Consider the following 9,068-nt stretch of genomic DNA (forward strand, 5'->3'; position numbering starts at 1 on the left):
GTCCATTTCAGCTCACTAATGCCTAGGATATCAATCTTCTTGTGTTCCATTTCATTTTTGACAACTTCCAATTTTCCTAGATTTTCCTTCATACATTCCATGTTCCAATTATTAATGGATGTTTGCAGCTGTTTCTCCTCAATTCGAGTGGTGCCACATGAGCAAATGGAGGTCTTGAAAGCTTTGCTTTATCCATATGAGTAAGGCTGTCTTTACTCTAATGATGCAGCTCTTTCCCAGTCCTATTTTGAGAGCCTTCTAACCTAAGTGACTCATCCTCCTCCTCTGTATTGAAAAGTGTTTCCGGACTATTCATAAAGTTGCTCAGTAATGTATCAGACAGTGTTTCTCTGCTATTCATAAGGTTTTCAGTTCTTTGAGAAGTGGATGGCCTCCTCCTTCTTTCTAGTCTGTCTTGGTCTGCAAGCCAGGCTGATATCTGTGCACCATGTGCACCCTGCTGGGTTTGAAACACCAGCGGCACAGCCTCAAGACACAGCAACATGTCCCCACAGTAGGACAAACCAACAGACAAGTTTGTCTCCCTTAGCTGTTGGAAACCTCTCCAACCACCCTTACCTGGATCCCTGCAGCTGACTCCTCGCTTTGTCCCGGTCCCCCTGGCCTTTTACTCTCCTTTCTCCCACTTGCCTGCCTTGCCGCTTATGGGGCATGGCCTGCGTTCCCTCTCCTCACCTGGATCCCTGTGGCTGACTCCTCCTTCCCACTCATAGAGAGACCTAATTTAGCTTTCTTAAATGTTTTATGAAAACAGCTGATTTGGTTTTTTGTTTGTTTGTTTGTTTGTTTCAGTAAGTATGAACTCAAATATAAAGGAAAAAATTCTGGCAAGAGAAACAACCTCAAAAAAAAAATTGTCAAAAACAATAATAAAAAACCACCATCGATGACTTCAGAAACAGTAAGATATTTTTCAGCTAAATGGTAATATTTATCAACTAAACCCAAGTACTTGTAAAGAATATGTGGCTGCTGCATCACAGTCCCCTTAAACTTCAATTATTTGTCTTAAAGGACTACATTTACATCATTTTTATAGTTTTCAGGCACATTTTAAAATCTGAAGTAAAACATCAGGCATAATGAATTGACGAAAATTTTTTAAAAATTAATTTTATCCAGATTGATGATTCATCCCACTTTAGAGTAGTTTTGTTTAATTTCATAAAGAAATATTGATTTTCAGTGTTTTCTCCCTGTACTTCAACTACACATATCATGTTTTTGTCTTTCATAGACCATACCCAGGCCAGCATAGGCCCACCACCAGTTGCCATGGGGTCCAGACCATGTGTATCAGAATAGAAATGGGCTCCATAGACTTTTCAATGGCTGATCTTTCAGAAGTAGATCACTAGGCTCCTGGCTAGCTGCAAACTTCTAACCTTCTGTTTGGCAGTCGAGTGCATCAACCAGATGAACCACTCAGGGACTCATAAGCCCAATATCCCAGTAACTAATGTTATTGTTGTTGTTGTTGTTTGCTGTCGAGTCGGACCCAACTCATAGCAACCCCTCCTTGGGTTTCCAAGGCGGTATCACTACAGTGGTAGATTGCCCAACCTTCCTTCCAAGGAGTGGCTGGTGGGTTTGAACCTCCAGCCTTCTGGTTAGCAGTCAAGAGTCTTAGGCACTACACTACCAGAGCTCCTTCAGTAATTAATAGAATAATTAATAGAACACTGAAGTAACATCCTATAGGACAGCAAGAAATCCCATACGTAGTACTAGAGGAGACGTTTGAGTGCTGCCATTGCCTCTGCCCTAGCCTCTCAGCTCTGAGCTCCTCTGTCCTAGCCTACTACTCACTTCACTTGGGCTATGTGACCACCAAACTTGGAGTTTCAGGGTTATATCCACTTTTGAGGAAATAATTGAAATATCCTTACTTGGGGATCCATGTTTGTTGGTTTGGTAGTAAAGTAAAACGAGAGCAGCTTTAACAATTGTCTAAATCCTTATTCTTCTACCTTCATACACCAGGAACTCTCTTCAGTCTGGGTTTGCTCACTAGTTGGGTTGTAGCTTTTCAATGAAATAATCTTTGGAAGGTCCTAGAAAAACATATACTTTTCCAGTTCTCACAAACCTACCAGAAGATACCTTTAAAGGAAAAATCTAAATTAATGACATTTAAACTAAACCACTGCATTCCTTATGATATAAAAAAAAATTATGAAAATAATAATTGGGGAGGCAAAGAGTTAATTTCACCTGTAACTAGAAACAAGTTTTTCTGTGTAACAGCTGTGGTAGTTAAGTTTGCGTGTCAACTTGGCTGAGCATGGTTGGATGGCTGGGCAGCTGCATGTAGTTATTCCCCATGGAGAGACTGGTAATTAACTCCATGGTGGAATCTGCTGGAGCAGGTGAATAGCTCCTTTAGGGCTGTGGGCTGCTTCCAGTATACAAGAAACAACTTTGAGGAAGGTCTCCAGCTTTTTGGTGTGCTTGATACCTGCATGTAGCCAAGTCATTGTTCAACAGCCTGCCACGCCCTGCTGATCTTGGGACTTCTTCTGTACTTGAATTAATAGCCTGCTGTGTTGTTTGGTAAACATTGGGATTGTGCCTTTTTACTTGTCAACTTTGGGTTTGTCAGCCTCAGCAGCCAGCAGCTGCCTGAGCGAAGAAAAGCCTCTAGCTTCAGTGGACCAGGAGAAAGAGGGAGAGCTGAAGCCCAAGGCTAAGGGGCTTTCACCCAGCCCCTAAAGCCTAGCACCTGGAACTCAGACTTGTGACCTCCAGAATGGTAAGAGAATAAACTCCTGTTTGTTAAATCCATCTCATTTGTGATATATTCCTCTGAGACCAGCATGAGGTAACCAAAACAACAGAGTAATGGTTAATTTCTTTCTATGTGGGAGTTGAGGGAAAAACTCAAAGAACAGTTCCCTCAAGTCAATCTACAGTTCTACTCTCTATTTTTCTCTCTTCTTTCCCCAACCCTACACTCTCCACATCATTGTAATCATCGATATTCTCTTTCCTTTTGCTATGATAATTTGCATATATAATTAAAGGTTCAGTTAATCCTTGTTTTTTAACCTCAATATATGCCCATGGAAGATCTAGAAATATTATTTCCATCATCCAGAACTTGGTTTAACAAGTTACCACAAGAAGGATCTACCTGATTAACTGAATCATCTTGTTGAGTCATAAATCACAATCATAGACCCTGCCTCTCTCTCTTTTTTTTTTTTTTTTTCCTTATTTTAGTTCAGTCATTCCTTTTGCTTTCTCATTTTTTTCTCTCTATTCAACACATTCTTTTGGGTTAGGTGAGTGGGAAAGAAGAAAAGAACTATGATTTGTGTACCCTGAAATGTAAGAAAACAACAAATAAATATTTCAAGATGGAAAGTGTTCTTTTCCTTTTATATTGATTTTTGTAGATCTTATTTGATTTTGTAAATTAAAAACCAGTAGAGTGACATTAATTCTTTAGGAAAAGAGGGATAAGTTATCAATTGTGGCAAAAAAAAAAGAAAGAAAAGAAAAGAATAAAGAGTTAGAAGGATACAGCTTTAACCCATACCATTCCCAATTGTTCTCCTATGAAGAAAGAAGATAATCTTAGGATTAGGTGGAATACAAGTGCTCTAAGTGAGCACACCTCTGAGAGAGAAAAAGAAGAGATATTTTAAGGGAGGATAAGGAGAGACTACATCAAAAAGGAAAATGAATAAGAATCCTGTTGCTTTGCATTCGTAAATGAGATAGTGCTTTTGGCTTACACATTATACTCAGGAAAAGGAACTTCCCATAAAATTTTGGAACATGTGAATTTGAAAGAAGAAAGAACATTTACCCTCAGATAGGAACAGTCATAGAGAACCATTCTTCTTCCAGGATTATTCCATTTTCTTTTAGGAAACTTAAATATTTTTCAGTGAATTGCTGATTTCTTGAAGTCAGGCTTGGGAAACAAACCTGTGAGGACGTGTGAATTTAAACAAAAAAAGCAGTTGTTAAAATCTCAAGAGAGACATGAATAAAATGATCAACAGAGCAAGTATCAAAGGTTCTACTAAGTGGAGGCAGTCTCATCATGACAGGGGTGTGGTATGTGTACAGTTTCCAGATGAGAAAAAAAAATCATGGCATTTAAACAGTGGCAACATGTAGTTACTTACATGTGATATTTGAAAAATATGACAGCCATTTCAATCTGCTCAAGTAGCACTCATGGTAAGGGTGAAATTTTATCAACATTGGTTAACTTACGATGTATTAGAAAACTAGCAAGGAGATAATTGATGGATTAAAAGATAAACTACTCACAGAGCAGACAAACAAAAGGACAGATAGTGTTACAATCAAAGGTATACTTTATTCAGGCAGAAAAATAATAACTAACAACCAAGAAGAGTTATGCCTTCTAGGAAAGTCCTGAACCCAGAATTTTCTGACATTTGTTTTTAATTTAGTTCTGCCAGGGACATTCTGCATAACCTGGAAAAACTCTAAAAACCTCTATTGCACAGTTTTCTATCCATTAAATGAGACTAATAATATTTTCATATATATTTTTGAGGATAAAATACAAATGAAATACTTGGTGGGCCCTGGAAGAAATGTCCTCTGTTAATTGGAGCTATTTAACAGGCCTTCATTTTCTTCAGAAATTGGAGTTGAGTCAGCAGACAGATATATACAGGGTAGATGTCAAATTATGAAGCATCAAAATACACTCCCAGCCCCTTTGCTGCAAAGGGTAATTGGTTATCTTTATGGAAATAATTTAAACATAGGCTGCAGATTCTTTCCGGTCTTTACTTTCAGTGGATCCTAATTTCTCTTTCCCATTTATAAAGATACTGACCATGAGCCCCACAGGGCAGAGATGGAATGAGTTCTGTGTGCCCTGAAACCCTACTTTCAAGAATACCATAGTATTCTGGAAGACATAGTCTTGGATCCCTCTGGCATGACAGGTTAAGGTCCACCTTGAAATGAGCCCATCTACCCCTTTTACTGATGACCCCATTGGTCCATGTCATCTTTTTCTCTATACAAAGGTATAAGAGAATGTTTTCCAGGAAAATGGATTCGTTCTTCCATCTCTCCTTCACCTTGTTTCATAGACCTGGTAAACCATAAAACCAAAAGCCTGCTGCCACCCACTCTGTGTGTTACAGTGTAGAACTGCTCCGTAGGGTTTTCTTGGCTGTAATCTTTTCAGAAGCAGATCATCAAGTCTTTCTTCCACAATACTGCTGGGTGGGTTCAAATTGCCAACCTTTAGGTTAGTAGCTGGGCACATACACCTTGCACCATCCAAGGACAGAGAAGTTACATTTATCCATCTCCTCTGGAAAAGGCAAACACAGAACCAATTTTGGATAATTTTTAAACATGGAGCAAACTTGAATTAGGAGTAAACTTTGGGATTGGTAACTGGCCTGTTGTGATGAAATGGAGCTTGTAGAAGGTCTGAGATAATATTCTGCCACCAGCTTACCATATGGTCCATAGTTCCTTCCCACAACCTATGTCCTTGGGATCATTATCCTTCCCCTTCATTTGTCTCCTGACATCACTCCACCCAAAGTTTATTTTCAGCACAGGAAGTCATCCCACTTAAAATTTTAATGACTTTACTATAGTAATGGAAATACTGGAATACAAAGTAGACAGAGGTAGGTAATTATAGGTAAAATCTCATTTCTCCTTTGAACTTGGCATGGTTTAGTACATTAACCCAATTCCTAACAGGTTTTTCTAGATGTCACTCCTCACTAAACTTGCACATTCTTGCAACATAGATGTTTCCATTGCTCAGTCCTTACTTGCTTCTCTCTTTGGATCTAGAATAAAACTACTTGAACGCTAACTTAGAGATTTTATTCTCCCTTAGGGTCTTTGGTAACCTTACATTGGTTCCTGAGATTGTATATTAGGCTCAGGCCAACCCGACAATCTGAGTATTATTTTTCCTACAGCTCAGGTTTGTTGTTGTTGTTATATGCTGTCAAGTTGGACCCAACTCATAGCAACCCCTCCTTGGGTTTCCAAGGCAGTATTACTTCAGAAGTAAATGCCCAATCGTCCTTCCAGGGAGTGGCTGGTGGATTTGAACCACCAACCTTCTGGTTATCAGTCAAGTGCCTTAGGCACTATGCCACCAGAGCTCCCTACAGCTCAGGAATATTTCTGAATTCATCTTTTTATTCTGTAAATGAACTACCCAGGACAAATGTTAGAGATTAGCTTTTCTGCTTGCTTTCTTTCAATCACTTCTCCTCTCCTCCTTTCTAGCATTTAAAACACTTGTGACTTTGTGCATTTTCCTTCTGATTTTTAAAATGTTCCACATGTAAGTTCTATATTTGTTTCCCCCAGAGGATTCTGACCTTCCCATTCTGGTAACCACCAGTTTTGTGTACTAGTTAACATTCGGGATTTGAGAGTCAGACAAACCTGTATTCAAATTCCTAATGTGCCATTTACCATTGACTATGGGTGGCGTAGTGCCTAAGCATTTGACTGTTAACCAGAAGGCTGAGAGTTCAAACCAACCAGTCACTCCTAGAAAAGAAGGTTGGACAATCTACTTCCATAGTGATACAGCCATGGAAAGCCAAAGAGGGATTGCTATGAGTCGTATCCAACTCAATGGCAGTAAGTTCAGTTTGTTTTATGTAATTTGAAGTAATTACCTACCCACCCAGCACTCCAGTGGTTATAAGCTCATGCTCTTACCAGCTGTATGACCTTGGCTCAGTTACATAATCATTCCAAACCTCACTGTTCCTGATCTGTAAAAGGATAGTACCTAATTGTAGGGTTAGTGTAAGGAACAAATGTCATGATGGATATAATTTTTTTAGCAGAATGGCAAAAGTAAATTAAGCGTTCTGTAAATATTAAAACTCAAACCAAACTCACTGCTGTCGAGTCGATTTCGACTCAGAGTGAGCCCTCCTTGGGTTTCCAAGGCAGTAACTCTACAGAAGTAGATTGCCTAGTCTTCCTTCTGAGGAGTGGCTGGTGGGTTTGAACCACCAGCCTTCTGGTTAGCAGTCAAAACCCTTAGGCGCTATGCCATCAGACTATAAATACTAGTTATTATTCATTCAAATTACCAGACCAATATTATGTATGCCAGGTTTCTTGACTTCACTTTGTTCTTAACATAAACATTATTATTTCTAAAATCCAGATTATATTATACCTCTTTTCAGTCAGGATTCACATGAGATTTAGATGAGAAATCTGGAGAGTATGAAGCATTGTCACACTTTATACACAAAGCTAGGCAAATGTATCTGAAGTTCAGTTCTAGTGAGCCCTTATTTGCCCGCTTCTCTCCTGCATGATTTGGCTTACTAATATAGTGCTAAGCACTTGACTGCTAACCAGAAGGCTGGCGGTTCAAACCCACCAGCCACTCCTCAGAAGGCAGATGGGGCAATCTACTTTCGTAGTGATACTGCCTAGGAAACCCAAGGAGGGGTTGCTATGAGTTGGGTCAGACTCAACAGCACATAACAACAACAACAAAGATCAAAAACTAAATAATGAGCTATAAGTATGAGAGTTACAACTACAGAATATCATTGAACCAGAGACCTTCTGTGCAACCACATGGTAAAGATCATGAGGGAGGATTTGACATGTGCACCAAGTGCTTTGGAATCTGAGAACGCGGAAATCAGTGCTCCAATTAATGAGAAACTCAAGGTGGGGGAAAGGGGAGTCTGACCACTGCATCTGTGCTTTTACTGAGCCCAGACTGGTTTCAGCTTAAGTAGCTGCCAAGTTCTGATGTCCTATTCCTCATTGCTCCAAGACCATCGTTCCACAAACTGAGAGCCTAGCAAAGACTACCTTTTCAGAGCGAAATTGTTACAGGAGTGGGAAGTCCTGCTAGAAATTCTCAGGTTTCTAATATCCATTTATAGGTCAATATTCAGCAAGTCAGAAACATTCCAACTACCCACTATTATACAAGAAAGAGCTTAACTTTTAGATCTCTTTGTTTGTAAGGATGTTGTTGGTGGTATCATCTCTGGGACCCAGTCCACTCCCCAAAATAGCAAAGAGAATCCACATAGTAATACAAATTATAACTTGCAACAGTTAAAATGGAAGTCCTGAAGGTGATGAAAACAGGGAACTTTGTAAGTTAAACTAAAGAATTTTGTTATTTGAAGTCCAAGATTATGGTGGCAAAAAAAAAAGAAGAAGAAGAAGACGACAAAGGTATTTTTAAATCAGCACAATAATCAAATTCAACTATAGTGAATATTGACCCAAACAATTAATCAAATCTGGCACAGACTTGCAAACCCTAGCAGATTGTCCAAAGACCATATATGAACAGTATGACACTCTTGAGTTTATAGAAAAGGTCAACTCATGGGGTTTTCCCAGTCCTGGGCCCATCTGTGGCTTCCTTTCCCAAATTTGACTAACAGATTAAATAAAAGAAATTTTGTGTAGCTGCTTCTAAGGGACATTCAGATTGTTCAAAACCCTTTGTATGTTATTCATCCCCATTACTACAAATGAAGTTTTTTTAAAAAAAAAAAAAAGTTGTATACTTTGGGAGTCTTTTTTTCACTAATGAGCCCAAAGTAGCTCTCCTCTCTGATGTCACTAACTATATTGATATATATTTTTTTTCCTCTTTAATTCTGTATAAACTAAAACTAGGTGGCAACAAACAAAACCCAGAAATACAATTTGCATTCTAATGAAAGGATCCTGAAATTATCCTGCTTTCTACTATGGCTTTTCCTGTTGTCCCGTGATACAGGTTCCTATGGGCCTCCTGCTTGGAATAACCCTCCCAAGGTGCATAATAGCCAGAGCTGAGGAATCCTGAAATTGAGGATTCTGAGCCCTGATGCAATGTGTGTACATCAACCTACGGCATTCTTCCTTATTTACAGTTTGGTAAAGAATGCATGTGAAGATATCTTGAACACATTTGGACACATGTTCAAACTGCTTTGAAAAAGAAATGGACATGAGAGAGTGGTATCCAAGTTGAAAGCAGGCAAGAATTTCAGATTTCAAGGACTGAATTGAAAAGG

The sequence above is a fragment of the Orycteropus afer genome, unplaced genomic scaffold (genome assembly GCF_000298275.1).
Source record: "Orycteropus afer afer isolate SDZICR_OR568_19922 unplaced genomic scaffold, OryAfe1.0 scaffold00071, whole genome shotgun sequence".
NCBI lineage: Eukaryota > Metazoa > Chordata > Mammalia > Tubulidentata > Orycteropodidae > Orycteropus > Orycteropus afer.